The sequence below is a fragment of the Mauremys reevesii genome, linkage group 3 (genome assembly GCF_016161935.1).
Source record: "Mauremys reevesii isolate NIE-2019 linkage group 3, ASM1616193v1, whole genome shotgun sequence".
Taxonomy (NCBI): Eukaryota; Metazoa; Chordata; order Testudines; family Geoemydidae; genus Mauremys; species Mauremys reevesii.
The window spans coordinates 5,969,963-5,988,360 of NC_052625.1; the positions used below are offsets into that span (position 1 = coordinate 5,969,963).

General features: G+C 45.9%; 1 protein-coding gene across 5 annotated transcripts in view; it reads right to left on the reverse strand.

The window, feature by feature from the left end:
• Positions 1-18,398, reverse strand: part of RIN2 (Ras and Rab interactor 2) — a 112,524-nt gene that overhangs the window by 48,024 nt on the left and 46,102 nt on the right. The gene's annotated exons all lie outside the window — the stretch shown is intronic.

Consider the following 18,398-nt stretch of genomic DNA (forward strand, 5'->3'; position numbering starts at 1 on the left):
AGCGGAAGAGGCGTGGAAACAGAATGGACAAGTTTAGTCACTGAACATTACAAACCTTTTATCCCATTCTATTTGGACTTCCCTTGCAATAGAAAAAATAAGGGTAAGGGACAGACTGTACTTGTTCTTGGAGGCAGGACAATTGAAGTTTAACTGCAGTATATAACATCCCATGAAATTAGATCAGATTATTATTTTAATTAGATATATTAATACCATAGTCTCAATAGGCACAAACATAGTAAGGTATTGATTAAAAAAAAACCCACATGGTTTGACTACTATAACATTCAATTCTACAATTAAAAAAAAGTCCCATAAAAACATTAAAAAACCCCACAAACTTCAAAAGTTCTTTCAGAGGTACACACAACCATATTTTCAGCATTCTTTGGTACAAAAATAAATATATTTGCACAAATAAAAGAGCAATTACTTTTTGCACCAATTCTTGGACTGCATCTGAACAGACCGGTTATTAGTTAAATGATGAAGTGGTCCAGTACTTTAACCGAGGGATCAGAATGAGGCTTCAGTTTAGGGTTACTGGGAAATCTCAGTGACTGCGCAACTGTGGGAATTATGGCCTATATGAATCCAAAGGAAACAGCAGAAATTGATTCTCACATCAAGTTTACAAGTCATAATCATTCAAGCCCCTATACTTTCCATAGGGATAGCATCAGAGTGTGCTTGGTACATGATGCAAGTGAGATGGAATAAATACAGGAGAAGTCAGATTTTTAAAAAATAAAATAGCCAAAAGTAAGAAAAGCTTTAAAAAATAAACAAAACCCAGACCCTTTCCAACCCAACTCTAAGCTATCTTCTTCATCACATAAGAGGCAATATCCTAAGATCTCAGTAATATCGCTGGTCTTACAAGAGCAGTGTTTTCAAAGTGCTGTACTATTACCAAACACCATTTTCCCCCATTGTGTCATAATCACAAAAAGACTTTCCTCTGACCTCAGACAGGCATGCCTTCTTTTATTGCACATTATTATTCTGATCGATCCAAAGTCAAGGTTTCAGTCTACATTTAGATTACAGTTCTCCAGTCCTGTTATAGGTCCCAGGGTTTATATAATAAAACTACAGGAAATACAGTACATCCTTCTATCTTTTCATAGGCTTTTTTCCTTTCAGGATCACAATCCTAGTAAGTAATCTTAAGTACCAGTGTACCACTGTTTTGAGAATTTACTGAAGAAAGACTTTCCTCATGTTGACTAGGGAAAATGTGCATAAGTGAATCCTTTGACCCACTACAGTGAATTGGGAAAAAGCCTGGCGAGTCTCTAGGCATCAGAAGTAGCCACATCAACAGTGAAATTGTACTGAAGTCGGTTTCTCGCCCTACGCTAGCAGGCAACCCACCTCTTGTGCCCTACACACCAATGGAAATGGCATCTTTACTGCCAAGAACACAGCTGTGTATTCAGTCGGCTTTTAATACATGGGGCCAAATTCATTCCCGATGTTACAATAGGGATGAATCCAGCCCAGGTAGTCCTGCTTTATATGATTAAAATAAAGAGTCCTTGTTTCCATAGTTGAAAATCTAAACTAAAAGATGTAGTTGGCCAAACCTAATCCAATTCTAGCATGTGGTCATGTATTTCTGAGGTTATAAACAGTGAACGACAAGCCTATCAACCAACCAGTTACTGGAAAGTGCTAGGTAGGAGAAGCTTCCTAGAAATAACTGGCAACTGGTTGGTTGGAAAAAAGCAGGCTAGTCCTTGATAGACCTAGGTCACGAGGATGAGTGATCCCTTTGAGGTATTATCTATTTTATGTGCCTCCCATTTTCACGGTATCTGAGCACATTATAATCTTGAATGCATTTATCTTCACAGCATCCCTGCAAAGCAGGGAAGTGCTCTTATCCCCCATTTTACAGGTGGGGAACTGAGCCATAAAGAGATTAAGTGACTTGGCCATGGTCACACAGAAGTCTGTGACATAGCAGGGAATTGAGCTCAGATCACCATAGTCCCAGGCTAGATTTATTCATCAGCTAAACTAGTCAAGAAATATATATCCCAAGTCCTATACAACCTGTACGACTTACTGCACTTCTCTGGCTTTTATAACCTTATTGCTGTTCCTGACTCCACTCCAGTTTTTCCTCTCTTTCCTGTAATAAATCATAGTGCATCTTTTTTTATGAATTGTCTTCAGGGTCTGCTTCCACTTTTCTTTCTCGCTTCTCCTTTTCCCTAAATTGTGCACACTACCTCCTCCGTTATATATTCTGTCTCTCTTTCTGTCACCACTTCTCTCTCCCACAATAAAATCTCACATATATTTATACAGGTATGCACAAAATACACACAGAGTGCTTCCCTCTCCCCTCACCCAAACTTACCCCATCATCTGTGCACTCAAACAACGAGCCTGGGAAATTTTTCCTGAGAACTAATTATTCTAGCTGCAGACACAGACAAGAGATTCAGAATTCCACTGTTCAGCAAATGAGTTACAGTAGAACCTCAGAGCTATGAACACCAGAGTTTCGAGCTGACCAGTCAATCACTAGTCATTTAGAACTGGAAGTATGCAATCAGTCAGCAGCAGAGAGAAGGGATAGCTCAGTGGTTTGAGCATTGGCCTGCTAAACCCAGGGTTGTGAGTTCAATCCTTGAGGGGGCCACTTAGTGATCTGGGGCAAAAATCAGTACTTGGTCCTGCTAGTAAAAGCAGGGGGCTGGATTCAATGACCTTTCAAGGTCCCTTCCAGTTCTAGGAGATAGGTATATCTCCAATCGAAAGGAAAGGAAAAGCAAATACGGTACTGTCTTTAAAAAATGGTTACTCACCTTCTCGTAACTGTTGTTCTTCTTCAAGTGGTTGTTCATATCCATTCCAAGCAGGTGCGTGCACACCAGCCGGAAGATTGTCCCTTAGCAGCATCCCTAGGGTCGGCTTGGGCACCCCCTGGAGTGGCACCACCATGGCACCCTATATAGGGGCCCGCCAACCCTACACCCCCTCAGTTCCTTCTTGCCGGCACTCCGACCGCAGGGCAGGAGGGTGGGTACTGGAATGGGCATGAACACATCCCGAAGAACAACAGTTACGAGAAGGTGAGTAACCGTTTTTTCTTCTTCAAGTGATTGTTCATGTCCATTCCAAGCAGATGACTCACAAGCCTGAATTTAGGCAGTGGGGTCAGAGTTCACTGTAGATTGGAGCACTGTGCGGCCGCAGGCTGCATGGTCTCTAGCCTGATGCATGATGGCATAATGAGACGTGAAAGTGTGGATTGAAGACCATGTGGCAGCTCTGCATATTTCCTGTGTCAGAACTTGAGCCAGGAATGCCGCAGAAGAGGCCTGGGCCCTTGTGGAGTGGGCTGTGATCAGTGGGGCAGGCACCTTAGCCTGATTGTAGCATTCATAGATGCAGGCCGTGATCCAGGAGGAGATACGCTGTGATGAGACGGGTAGCCCTTTCATCCTGTCGGCCACAGTAACGAAAAGTTGGGCTGATTTCCTGAATAGCCTGGTTCTTTCGATATAAAATGCTAGGGCCCTGCGAACGTCCAGGGAATGCAGCCTACGTTCCCTGCTGGAGGAACGTGGTTTGGGGTAGAACACAGGGAGAAAAATATCCTGACCCATGTGGAATTGGGAGACCACCTTAGGAAGGAACACCGGGTGTGGCCTGAATTGGACCTTGTCCTTGTGAAAAACGGTGTATGGAGGCTCAGATGTCAGGGCTCTGAGCTCCGAGACCCTCCTGGCCAAGATGATAGCCACGAGGAATGTGACCTTATAGGAGAGATACAATAGTGAGCACGTAGTGGGGGCTCAAAAGGGGGCCCCATGAGGGCAGAGAGGACCAAATTAAGGTCCCAGGCCGGGACAGGTTGTCGTGTATGCAGGAAGAGTCTATCCAGGCCGTTGAGGAAGCGGCTGACCGTTGAACGAGTGGCTGAGGGTGTCCGCTAGACTGTTTTGCACTCCCGGGAGGTAGGATGCTGTCAGGTGGATTGAATTCTGTCCGCAAAAGTCCCATAACATGAGGGCCTCCCAGCGTAGGGGAGAGAAGCATGCACCCCCCGTTTGTTGATATAGAACATCACCAAGGTATTGTCCGTGAGGACAGCTACACATCTGCCTGTCAAGGGGAATCTGAAAGTCTGGCAGGCAAGGCGCACCCCTCCTTCCCCCCCACAGCTCCCTGACGTTGATGTGCAAGGAGAGGTCCTCTGGGAACCAGAGGCCCTGGGTCCTGAGATTCCCCAGATGCGCCCCCCATCCCAGATCTGGACATGTCTGTTACCAGGTATAGGGATGGTTGAGGGCTGGCGAAGGATACTCACGCGCAGACCTGTTGCAGGTCGAGCTACCACTGGAAGGAGTCCAGCACTGCTTGGGGAAGCGTCACTACAGAGTCCAGTGCATCCCTGGCTGGTCGGTACATGGTTGCTAGCCAGGACTGAAGAGGGCGCAGCCTGAGCCTGGCATGATTCACCACGTAGGTGCACGCAGCCATATGCCCCAGTAACTTGAGGCAATTCCTTGCCGTAGTGGTCGGGAAGCGACGGAGACTGAGGATGATGTTGGACATAGACCGAAACCTGGACTCTGGGAGGTACATTCTGGCTTGCATCGGGTCCAGGACTGCTCCTATGAACTCCATCCTTTGGACGGGAGACAGAGTAGATTTGCCCTTGTTTAGCAGGATGCTGAGCTTGAGGAAGGTCTGTCTGGTAAAGGCCACCTGAGCCTCCACCCGATCTTTGGAATGGCCCTTGATGAGCCAGTCATCCAGGTATGGGTGGAGGCATTTGTGCCAGAGCCACCGACATTGAGGAGACCAATATGGACCTGGAGCATGGGCCATGCACCTGGCCCTGGGCCTGATGGTAAGCCCAAGGGGTCCAGAACAGCCACTGGGAGGGCGGTTGCCATTGCTGCTGCCACGGCGCCAGGTAAGGTCGCTGACTTCTTTGTGAAGCCAATCTCCTGCTCCTTGATCTATTGGAGTGGTAGGATTCCACCTCGGACTCCGAGGCTTCCAACTACGAAGACCGAGGAGGGGCAGTACCCACTGTCGCTGGCGAGCGGTACAGAGCGGTCGTTCTTCTGTGCCAGTGCTGCCGGAGCGGCACAGGACGGGGACTGAGGCATCATTATAGCCGGCTTGCTCCTCAATTGTATCGGGTGACGGGTAGTCCCTGGTGGCTCTTCCCTCCAGCATGGGGAGGCCGGTACCGGAAGGCTTAACAAGTATGAGGCTGCCTCGAACACCTCCGGCATCAATGGGAGGCGCAAATCCTCGCAGAGGTCCAGGGACCTGGACCGGTCTAGACTCAACTGTACCCCCACAGGGGCAGGAGTCGACGGAACTTTGGGAGGTGGCGCCTGAGGCGCGGCTTGTCCCACCACACTTGTGGACGCCACCGGCCATTTAGGGTCCTGGTGGGGTGATCGGCCCCTCACCAGCCTCTTCTTTTTCACAAGCACTGGAGACGGTGATCGGTGCCACACGGAGGCCAATTTCCTATGTCCCAATTCTCTCCAGTGCTGGGACTTAGAGTTCTTAGATTGGGCCTCCTGTCTGGCTAATGGTGCCGGAGCGCTGTGTACCGAGGATGAGGCGCTACGCGCCGGGTCGGCAGGTTCGAGTGTGACTGTAAGGCGGCCTCCATCAGGAGCACTCTAAGTCTTTCCTCTCTGCCCTTGAGAGTCCTGGGACGGAACCCCTTCAGCACCGGTCTCTTTGGTGGCTCTCTCCGAGCAGGAAAAATGCAGGTCACTCTTCAGCATAAACTTCCCACAGTCCGCACAGAGTTTAAATCCTGGGGACCCAGGCATGCCCAGGAGGGGACAAGGGTTACGTTGGGGAGGGAACCCCCCAACTACTAACTTACAACTAACGCTAACTCTAAAACTATGAAAAAAAGCGAGAACTATATATACACGAACAGAGACACTGCTAGGCTTGCCATGAGAGCGAGCAAAGTTCCAGCTAGCCGTCACCGGCGGTAAGAAGGAACTGAGGGGGTGGAGGGTCGGCGGGCCCCTATATAGGGCGCCACGGTGGTGCCACTCCAGGGGGCGCCCAGGCTGACCCTATGGACGCTGCTAAGGGAAAATCTTCTGGCTTGCGTGCACACAGAGCGCACACACCTTCTCGGAATGGACATGAACAACCACTTGAAGAAGAACATCAACTACTAAAAAAATAAAAGGGAACGTTTAAAAAATAAGATTTGACATGGTACGGAAACTGTTTATGTGCTGGTTTCATTTAAATCAGTGGTTCTCAAACTTTTGTACTGGTGACCCCTTTTATACTGCAAACCTCTATGCAACCCCCTTTTTAAATTAAAAACACTTCTTTACATATTTAACACCATTATAAAAGCTGGAGGCTGACAGCTCACGACCCTCCATGTAATAACCTAGTGACCCCCCTGAGGAGTTCCGAACCCCAGTTTGAGAACCCCTGATTTAAATTAAGATAGTTAAAAGCAGCATTTTTCCTTCTGCATAATAAAGTTTCAAAGCTGTATTAAGTCAAAGTTCAGTTGTAAATTTTTGAAAGAACCACCATAACGTTTGTTCAGAGTTACGAACATTTCTGAGTTACTAACCACGTCCATTCCCAAGGTATTTGTAACTTTGAAGTTCTACTGTACCATCCTTCCCCACCCTATCAAGATACAGGGAAAGGGTAATGTTCCAGGGCTCCATCTTTCATATCAGCTTCCAGCTAGTAGGTGTCTGATAAATTGGAAAAAACTCATGAACCTTCTCTCTCCCTCTCCAACCTGCCTGATTTCTGGAAGAATGAAGGAGAATTCTCTCTCTCTCTCTCTCTCTCTCGGTTCCAGTACTCCCTTCTGTCTCCTGACTGCTGCAACAGAGACGTGTGAGTCCACTACTCTACCTCCTCCCTCAGCTTTCTGGCTGGAATATCGGTGTTTCCATTACTCTACTCTTCCTACATCCTTCATTTTTGAGTCTCTCTCCCCAGCAAATACCTCAACTGACCATCTCCACTGCTGCTGTTGCTAAGAGCTTTCCAAAGAGGCAGCAGAGTGCAACTGAACTATTTTTGTCAGTTTCACTATCATTGCAGAGAACTGAAAACTGAAAGATTGTGGCTTGTTTCCATTTTGCTACTGTTTGAAAAAGCAATGAGCAGCAGCAGAAGCACTGGAATAATCTGCACATTCAGAAAGGCAGCAGTGCAATGGATTAACCTTGGATTGGCAGGTTTTTTTGTTTTTTTTGCACAATAAGGGCTAGAAATGGTTATTTGGGGGGGTTGTTTTTTTTGGGGGGGGGGAGTTGGATTGTGTTTGTTTTTGTTTTGGAAAAAAGAAAAAAGCTTAAGTTCTGCAGAAAGTGATGGCACTTGCCCTCAGAGGTTTCCTATTCACTGTGGGGAAATAGTTTTCAAACTCTGAGCGTGAGTTAGAAAACCTGGGTTGAAACTCTTGATTGCCAATGATGCACTGTGTGATCTGTAATTCTATTTACCTTTATTAAGTATGAGATCCTCCAATGAAAATCACTACATAGAAGCAGATTTTTAAAATATATGATTATTATTATTAAAGGATTATTCTGGTTAATTTGGTATACCAAGTCTAAAAATGACCTTTGCAATATGAAGTAGTAAGATGACAGGGACATCTCTGAAGTCAAGAGAGCAGCATTTTGGGTATTTCGGAGCATCCTTAGACCTACGCTATGTATGTGGTGACACAGAGTCCCCTCTCCTCCTACCCAATCCTCCTGTCAGAGTGCCTCCAACACCACCACAGAGAATGGAGGGCCTGATCGCAAGGGAGGGAGGAACTACAATAGTACCTCACACTTCTTTGCACAAGGTCCCATAAGCCCTAAGGCCTGCCCTGCAAGCATCTTACATGATGCAAACATTCAGAATAACTGTGTGGACTACTCTTAATTGGTTCATTAAAAGAGGGAGCCGCAGTTTTTAAGAAGACATTATCAAATGAGGCGAAGGGAACAGAGATTACTTAGGCACTGACTAGCAACCCAAGTGACTTCCACGATAGGTCTCTCTTCTAATTTCAGGTGCTTTCTTAGGACTTAGCAGGAGCAGAGGAAGAATTCTCCAGCTGCCCTCTGGCTGCCACAAAGGCAATTGGTACAGAGAAGTCTATCAGGAGTGGGGGGAAGGAAGAGTCATTTCTCTAATTACCTGTACTACTTTGGCATTCCAGAGGTCTACCAACCTTGCCCACTCTTCAATTGTAGAGGTCTGCTCTCCTCAGTCGCTACAGCAGCGGCAAGGTTGGGTGTTTTAGATAGGTCAGCCATGATCATGCATTACAGTTGAGAAGCTTGCCATATAAAATGCAGAGGAGCTGGTCAGACCAGATTGTGCACTCTCACCACAACAGGAGCACTTGGTTGCTTTCCTCTTAGCCTTTAACTAAACGGAAGCAGGGGGGGGGGGGGGGAACTAGCCAAAAGGAAATGTCTGAACAGCAGGGGAGAACATTAAAAATCATGGCGCTCTTCACTCTAAGAAAAGAACAGGAATCTAAAGACAACCTGGGTTGCCCCTCCAAAGTTCTGCTATTCAATTGTTTCCTTGTGGCCTCTTAAGTGTGACTCAAGCAAAATCTCATCTAGCTAGAGAACCATTTGTCCATCTGAGAAAAGGCCCTAGCTAGCCCACAGACAGCTGGCCCGAAATTCTTTAGCAAGATCCCTGGAATCCATGGGGTATCAAACTGCCATTGTTTCAGCAGCTTCACTTATTTTTGAAAAACTGAGCTTTTTAATTAATTAAATATTGGAATAAAGCAACCAATTGAGACAGTAGCTCTGTGTTATTTTTCTATTAAAAGCAATTTTTTGTCACTGGATGACTGGCCCTATAAGAGGGAGCAGGGGCCAGTGCCCCTGCGATGGATTACCTGCTACCCAACTGGGCTTAAGGAAAAGCACCTGGGCATTATAAAGGGAGAGACTGCAAAAGGGGACGGCTGGCTACCTGCTGAGTTCTCTCAACCCAGGGAGGTGAGGATGTTGCTAAAGGAAGTTGTGGCAGAGGCTGCAGAGAACAGAAAGTTCCTGGAGGAGACCCTGAATAACCAGAGGAGGGCCAGGAGAGCAGCAGAAGGGGGCTACCGAGAGACGAAAAAGGCTCCGCTCCAGCTAGGAAGGTCTGGGAGTGGTTGCTTGGTGAAGAGCAGACTGGAAGAAAAAAGCTTCAGGACAGGCTGAATGTCCCAGAGTGGAGTATGAACGTTTATGTTGTTGTGGTGATGGATTTTGTTTTAGGACTTTGAGGATTGTTTTGAATTGTTTGTTATTAAATCTGCTCCAGGCAAGACTGGTGTTAGCCATGGGAGAGCCTGTGTGGAGTTTATTAATGGAGTAGTTCCCAAACTTTTTACGAAGGTGGCCCATAAACTGCATTCTCTCTTTTTTTGGCAATCCACCCAAGGTCCACAATGGAGGGGTGGTCAGGCTAAACATGAGTGGCGTTGTGACCCCATGCTAAGGTTCCTCTTTCAGGTTCCCAAAAAGAGGAGATTGCCGGAGGGGCAGGAACTGAGGGGGAGTTGAGGGGATACAGCTGGGGGAGAAGGATGGGGTACCTGCAGCGGAGGTACACACTGGAGGTAGGGAGCAGTGTTGCTCCCTGTCACAGTGGCAGGGCAGCTGGTGCAAGCCCAGGATGCAGCGATTTGTTAAGGAAAGGCTGTGCATCATGGGAGTCCTCTGACCACGATGCATCATGAGAGCTGAAGCCCAGCTGACATGTACAAACCACAGAAGAGAATGGGGACATAAGCCAACTGAATTGCAATTCCCAGAAGGCGTTGTGGCAACATATCCAAATCAAAATATCTGGTTTTGGCCAAAATATTTTGTTTTCAAGTTTGTTTTTTGTTTTTGTTTTGACAAGAGAAAAATGATTTTTTCAGAGAAAGCACAAACAATTTTTTGCAAAAAAACCCCAAACAAACAATTAGTCAAAGCAAAAATAGTTTGCCCTAATCTTGACAGAATTCCAACTGGAAATTGTTATAAGAATGTTTACATTTTTGCTCTTTACAGGCAGATATTGTTACAAGAGGTACTATCAGCTAATGTACCAGCAGATGGAGCTCAAGAATGTGTAGCCTAGTTCCTGGGTTTTCTAGGATCAATAAAAATATTTGTTGATGGGATGGATGTGGACCTTTTGGTAATATGTTAATGATTAGTATGCATGCCTGAACTTCCCTCTGCACTTTGCACACTGATTGTAAAAGGGAAGGGATGAGATATTTGAATCACTTAACATTCTGGTTCAAGACCAGAATCATTAACGTGAACTGAATAGAACCTAGCCATATGAATGGATAAGCTGAAACAGACAAGAGACAAGACAAAAGGCTGCACATTCAAAATGGAGTTTGCACTTTGGTATATATAAAGAGAGAGTTCATAATCTCACACAGAATGCATAGACTGTACAGCAGTGGTCTGCCACCTTTTTACGCACAAGATCACTTTTTGAATTTAAGTGCCACCCAGGATCTACCCCGCCCCTCCCCCAAGGCCCCACCCCTCTCAGTCTATCCCCACTCCCTCCATCGTTCCCTCTCTCCCACCCTCACTCACTTCACGGGGCTGGGACAGGAGGTTGGCTGCTGGAAGGGAGTGTGGGCTGGGGCCGAGGGGTTTAAGAGTGTGGAAGGTGGCTCTGGGCTGAGCCTTAGGTAGGGGGTTGGGGTGCAGGAGGGGGTGTGGGCTCTGGGAGGGAGTTTGGGTGCAGGAGGGGGCTCTGGGCGGGGGCAGAGTGTTGGGGTATAGGAAGGGGTACGAGGTGCAGGCTCCAGGAGGGGGCTCAGGGCTGAGGCAGGGAGTTGGGGGGGATGTGGGCTTCCGCCGGGTGGCACTTACATCGGGCAGCTCCCAGTTAGTGGCCAGAGATTGCGATTGACTGTCAGAGGCTCCAGGATTGACCAGTCAATTGCGATCTACCAGTTGGTGACCACTGCTGTTCACACAGATCCCCCAGTTCCTCACAGTTGTACACCACAAAGGGCAGCTTGTGTGCAGGACTTTACATGGAGCTCTTAACAAACACACTTCTACCCAAAAGTACCAGCTAGAACGCTGAACATGTAATGACAACAGTTATGATGTAGAGAGGTCAGTGCAGTTGCAGGTGCTCGTTACCCCATAAGGCCCAATATAGTTGAATTCTTGAAATTCAGTTCTGCCTTCACAAAGGGTCTGTTTGAAATCTCATTTAACTCAATGGAAAAAAGACCACTGACTTTCAAGGAGTTTTAGATCAGGCCCCAAAAGACTAATATTTTGAGGAAATTTTCTTAAAAGATCAGATGGAAATACATTTCTGTTTGCAGGCTCTGTACCAAGCTCACAGCAATCATAAGCTTTAAGACCACGGAAGTGATCTGCAGAGATCTTACAGGGATTATTCATGGCAATGAGATACTGATACCAAAGCCACTACTACAGGAATTACTGAAACTGGGACCATTGGTGCACATATACAAAGAATAAAAAAATAAAAACACCACCACCACACAGAGCAAACGCCTAGGTGGAAATAGAAAGTCATCATCTGGAATCCAAAGTTTAAATTAAGTCAGTAATTTCTACATATATAACAACCAGTTTCACATCCACAATGCCTCCTCAGAAATAATCCGAAAAAAGAAAACCCTTTTCAAGGCCAAATTCTGTAATTACATCATTTAGCCATTCATTTTCATTTGAAGAAATACACAGCCATTATAAACCCAAATGATAATTATCATGATCCAGAGTACATGACGTCACATATTAGCATACCATCATAGTATACATCAGCAACCACAGAATTCTTCTCTGGCATGATATTGCCCAACAAAACCTATTCCAAACATTACCCAAGTATTAACTGTTTACACTCACAAAATCCAGGAACGAAATTGCAAAATACAAGTCTCTCAAAACCACATACACGCTTTCTTTTGTATGCAACCCATTATGCTTAATGGCAGCCAACAATAATCATCCCATAGGCCTGGACTTTGAAGGCTAGTGCAGATGGTATACTGACTAGTATACATTGTCCACAAATGGAGTAGACCACTGCTATTCATGCACATCAGTTTCCTCTGCTCCTGAACTGATGAAACTGCTCTTCCACTCTGCTTTACATCTTTAGGACCTTATTCCAGTGGTATAAGTCAGAACAACCTCTAAGCCAGGGGTTCTCAAACTTTTGTTGTCAGAAAGGGGTCGCGGTGCAATGAAATTACTACACGGCCCCAGGGACGGGGGACCAAAGCCGAAGCCAAGCACTTCAGCCTCAGGCAGGGGTCATGTAACCTGAGCACCGCTGCCCAGGGCTGAAGTCCTCAGGCTTTGGCTTCAGCCCTAAGAGGTTGGGCTCAGGCTTCTGCCTCGGGCCCCAGCAAATCTAAGCCAGCCCTGGTGACCCCATTTAAATGGGGTTGTGACCCACTTTGGGGTACCAACCTATGGTTTGAGAACTGCTGTTCTAAGCTATTCTAACAGACTCAGGGACCTATAACCATCTCCCAGAAGCCCCCCTCCCATCACCACACACTACTGCCCTGTGTCTAGAGGAGTGCAGCCACAATGGGATAATCTAGTCCACTGTCTCACATAGCCCTCGGAAAGTTGTCCATACTATTGATTTTTACAGGCGGGTCTTTCTATCCATTGGACTGGTGCAAAAAGTCTCAGTGTTGCAGAACAGGTGCCTTTTGTCTAGATGGTTGTTGCAGGACATCTGCTAGAAAGAAAAATGATGCCTGTCTTTGCATGGCAGATGCATTACCTGCTTCTGTACTGCAATGTGACTAAAAGTTCACTGTGAATTTATGAAACCTCCAAGTTGCTCATAATGCACTTCAAAGATCAACTGTAGTGGCAACAGCTGAATGTTTCCAAGGGATCACACACAGACCTTTAAAATAGCTAAGATGGAAAAAGGAGGATGAACATTTCTAACCTGGAAAGGGAGCATGGCCTAAAAACAAGGACCAATGCTGTACATAACTCCCTGCTCTCGCTCCCTTTCCCCCCAGTTTTTCCATATTTCATTCTTTTTGGAGCCTTGCATCCTCTTTGGCATCTGAGCTTTTTCCTTCCTGTTTTGATAAGTAGAGTGCAGCAATTCTCAAAGGGCGTTCTGTATAAGAGCCTGGCCAAAAGCCAATCATGGCCGAATGCTCAAGAGTTCCTATTTGTGGACTTGTCCCAATGTCTGTATAAAACTGAAGTATTTATATAATTCAGCAACTTGCAACTTGTGCTGTGAGCCAGGAATTTCCAATATCCCCTCCCTTGGGCTGGTAACATTTAACTCTGTTACGGATTAAAATCTGGTAAAGTAATAGGCAAGTCTTAGAAACTGTTTATTTTCAGGGAAGACAGACAATAGATGGGTCCCTCTAAAATGTTTTGATGGTTGGGAGAGCCCACAGAGAGGAAGGATGACCCGTTGGTTAGGTACTAACCTGGGACTAGGGAGATGAAGATTCAATTCTCTGCCCCCCCCCCAAAAATCTTGTGTGACCTTGGGGTGACTCACTTAGGGCAGATCTACACTATGGTCTACACCCAGGGGTGGGAGGGAGGAACAAGGGGGCAATTGACCAGGGGCCTGTGAGATTTACAAGGACCTGGAGGCTCCCAGCCGCCACCACTGCTACAGTAGCAGCGGCAGCAGCTGGGAGCCCCGGGCCATTTTAAATCACCCAGGTGGGCCGCAGGGCTCCTACGGACGTGCACGACCGCTCTGGGCCCTGCGTTTTGTGACGAATCATCACTTCCACCCCAGGCCCCACCCTCACCAGGGACGACCCTGGTCCTGGGGCCCAGAATTGCTCTTGGCGGGCCTGGACATAGCTTAGGTTGACTTTTGCAGAGCCTACACCGTGCTGGGTCAACAGGAGAAACTCTCCCGTTGACTTACCTTATACTTCTTGTTCTGGTGGAGTACGGGAGTCGACGGGAGAGCAATCTGCGGTTGTTTTAGCAAGTCTTCAGTAGACCTGTTAAATCAACCCCCAATGGATTGATCACCACAGCGCTGATCCCCAGTAAGTGCAGACATGTCCTTAGTCTTTTCGTAAAATGGGAATAGTAATATTTCCCTAGCTCACTCCGTTGTGAGAATGAACGTTAAAAATTACAAGGTGCTCAGAAGCTATTACAATGGGGACCATTTTGATATTATTGAGAAAGGACAACAAGTTGATTACATTTGCCATTGACACCTGCTAGGAGGTTTTTTTGTGTTGGTTTGTTGGTTGGATTTTTATAGTAAAAGGTACTGAGAATTGCAAGACATTCCAGATAGATTTAAGTACATTCAGAAACTGGACAGCCGATTAAATGTAACTTGAACAAATGTAAAATAAAACATATTAGCAAAATGTCCCTAAATTCTCCTATGACAACAGGCTGTGAATTTGGGAGGACAGTCTGAGAAATCTCTCTTAGGAGTCATCATGGATATGAACATGTCTCTGATATGCCCTCCAAACACAAAGCAATGAAAGATTAAGTAAAATATTTGGGTTCAGTAATAAAAATTTAAATAATAAATAATAATAATAATAATATAGCATTCTTTTTAAAATCTGAACTTTGAAGTGTTTTCTTGTCTAACCCATCCAGATGCAGCTAAGTTACTTAGCTGTGCTCTAATGACCACATATATGGAGAAAGAGAAGGAAACCCCCCTGTAGAGTGAATGAAGTCACCAATACATCTGCTCTCCAACTGTACAATACAAAAGGAATGCAGTCCGCCTGAATACACAGATTGTTTGAAACTGCCAAGATGTTCTAGCCTAGATCCTGAGCTACAGCCAAACTGTACTCAGCATAATCTCCAGTAGGAATTAAAAGATAGCTTTGAGCCACATTTCCACCCGTCCAATCCAAGGGCCATCCACCTACTAGACCGGTCCCTGGCAAAAATTAGAGCAGCCTTGGGGCTGTTTTTTACATTGGCTGCTAATGCCACAAGGAGACATTCTGGTAGCTAGAGATTACTAGGGCACACACATGCCCTAATCATACCCCTTTTTGTCTAGTTACCCACATACCAGTGCGCAAGGCTGGCGGGAGGTGCCTGTATCACCCAAAAATCCCCTTAGTTGGGGAGGGAGGAGAAAGGAGGGTGGAAATCTTCAGTGACCAGTTAAATTGATGTTACGGCTGCTTATTTGCTATAGTGTCAAAAAGAAGCCTTAGTAACCTGGAGAATTTGGTCTCCTAATATAATTGTCTTACAATAAGAAGGCTTGAAATAAAGCAGATTAAATCATCAGTTTGTGTTTGTTTGTTCTAGTTACCATGAGATCTTGTTTTGTTTGTTTCTTAGTGGAAAACAGCAATAGTTTTCAACAATTATACATAAACTAATGAGAGCATCTCACTTACAAAAAAAAAAAAAATTTCATTGAGACCCCATTCAGCAAAGCACAATGTATGTGCTTAAGTCTCACTGAAGTCAATGTAGACACAATACACACCCTCCTAAACTCCCGGCCTCCACCACGTCTGAAGATAATCTCCACATACTCCTGAGAAATTGAGCTAGTTTGGTCATATTAATGAATTGCCTGGCCATTCACTTGAAACGAAAAAGACTGTTGATTGCCACCAAATAAAGACAATGGCTGGGTTTATACAAAGCAGAACATAACCAGAATGTGTTCCAAAAATGGAGAAGCTAATTCTATCCCCAAATGAACCGGTTATTTTTGATTGCATGAGGCTTTCCGTAAGTTGCCACAGGGGAAAAAGCTCTATCACTGCAATATAACTCATGCCTCATTTGTTTTCCAATGACTTGCCTAATAAGACTGTGTTAAAATAATAGACAAACAAAATCTGTGCTGCATTAACTGAACATTTCAGCGTGCAAGTATGTCTTTGTAATTGGACTATGAAGCTGTCAAAGTGAAAATTAATGACACGATGCTTTGTCAATTAACATAATAACCCCCTATGTGCTGGGGAGTCTAGGCACGTCCACTGCCAGCTGACTTAAAAGGAAGACTTGCACTTTGGTTTTTAAACAGCTGGATTGATAAATATATATTTTAAAATGAGTATGACTGGGATTTTCCAAGGAACTTAAGGTGTCCAAATCCCTTTGAAATTCAGAGGAAGATGGGCATCTAACTCCTTTAGGGTTTGGGTTTGTTGTTGTTTTTTTTAAACTCCAGGATATAGCATTACAATTCAAACCCGACATACTAGCTAAGAAATGCCTATAGAAGTTTTAACTTCTCCATGGCTGTAGGTAGTTCTGATCCATCTTGCAGGACAGACAGTGAGTAGGTTGTGTCTGACCTGCCATACCCATATGTCCCACTGCACTATTGTGGACACTCTCCACTGCCACCTTTCTAGCACAGATATAGCGCACAGTTCACAGATACTGACCATCCTTCATCGAGGAGCAGGGAGAAAGAGGAAAATCTCCCAGTTGGTTAACCTTGAATATCAGAACCCAGGGACTTGTCTACACTTGGAAATTTTGTACCCATTTTCCATCAGTGGTGCAGCAATATCAATGCTAGCAACAGAGAAAGCTCTAGTGTAGATAAGGTGTCAGTTACCGGTGTGCCAGTTGTTAAAAACTTGAGCCCTCTATTCTCCACTGCTTCCAACATTTGCTCAGTGCCTGAAGTACGCCAGGTTGAGAGGCTCACAGACTTGAGAAATAAAATGTCTAATTAGTGAGCTGGACAGCTCAAAGTTGCACATTCTTAGTACCACCTGGGAGAAAGCCACCTCGGACTGGCTGCTTTTCTCCACTTGCCTCAGCCTGTCTCCTGGGGTAGGTAGGGCAGTTGCAGGAAACAGGCACAGTTCTCTTCCTCCCCTTCCCCTTCAGCAAGGGAACATCACTCTCACACAAAGAGAGGGGGAGAAGGGAGCAGAAACAACCCATCCCCTCAAGGCAGCTCCCTTCCCTCGTCCTCACCCTCCAAGCAACAACAGCTCCTCCACACTCCCTGACTCACCCAGCCTGGGAAGGAGTGTGGACCCCAGGCCAGGAGCTGAAGGAGGAGCAGGGGTGGGTGTGTGTGTGTGGGGGGGGAAATTGGCTGGGGGTGGGGCTGGAGGGGACAGAATAGATTGGGCAAAATTGATTTGGGAGTTGGGATGCAGAATTAATTGCTGGGCAGGAGGATCAACTGATGTGAGGATACTGAGATACCCTATGCCCCCTCCCCCACCCCTTTTCTGGCCATTTTAAACACTGCATTTACTAGGCACCAGCATCACTAAGATTTTACTAGAAAACTGGTACAAAACACTATAGTGTAGACACACTGTAGCGCTGATTCCACTCTGGAGAACTGATCCATTTATAACCGAACTGGTGAGATTTCACTGGTGCAAGTAAAAAATGCTGCTTTTAATTCACTTTTGCCACCCAGCTGCTCTTGCAATGCAGTTGTATTGTCCTCCAGATACTAGGGTGACCAGATGTCCCGATTTTATAGGGACAGTCCTGATATTTTGGGCTTTTTTAAATATGGGCTCCTATTACCCCCCCCGATTTTTCACACTTGCTATCTAGTCACCCTACCGGATACCTACCTCCCAGCCCCCAGCCCAGTTCCCTGAAGCAATGGCTTCTGGGAGATTTCAGAATGCCCTCTGGGACAACTGTTTACACCAGTGGAGCTATCATGTAAGCTATCCCCATTCATACTGACACTGGTGAGAGGCACACCATGGTTAGCTTTGCTGGAAGCAAGTCTAATCCAAACTGCTGTGCTTGTCTCTGCACCATTGGGAGCACGGAGGTTGATGGGAACATGGGGTGTTGCTGGCATGCTAGGCATACCAAATGTCTCTTCTATAGACAAAGCATTAGGGTACAGTTTGCTGGGAGGGATTCAGACAGCAAGAGATGTTTTCAGCCTTGGTGTGGGAGGGGCAACAGCTGTGAAATGTCTGGAATGTAACCTGCTGGGGGGGGAAGAAGTCTAGATTATGACTAGAACAGATGGGGAAGGCTGGGCAACTAAGACTCCGCAGGATGGCAGCTGCCAGGCGTCAGTTACGTTTTAGCTTTTTATGTATGTTAGCAGCAATGCCAGGAGAAGAGTCAATACCATTATTTCTGAATGATCCATCTCTTCGGTGTCAAGTAGCTAAATTTGCAGCGGTATGCCAATATTCTGAGACAAAAACAATCCAAACATATGAATTCAGCACCAGCCAGTCCTCCTAGCATTTCAGTCGCTACTTACAGGCCCTGTCTACATTTGAAAAATTGTACTTTTTTCAGCAGTGGTGTAAGATGTAGTGCAGACTCGTCTGGGAGCAGAATTAAACTGAAACACCTGTGTCTGGTCTGCACTACTATTTACGCTGT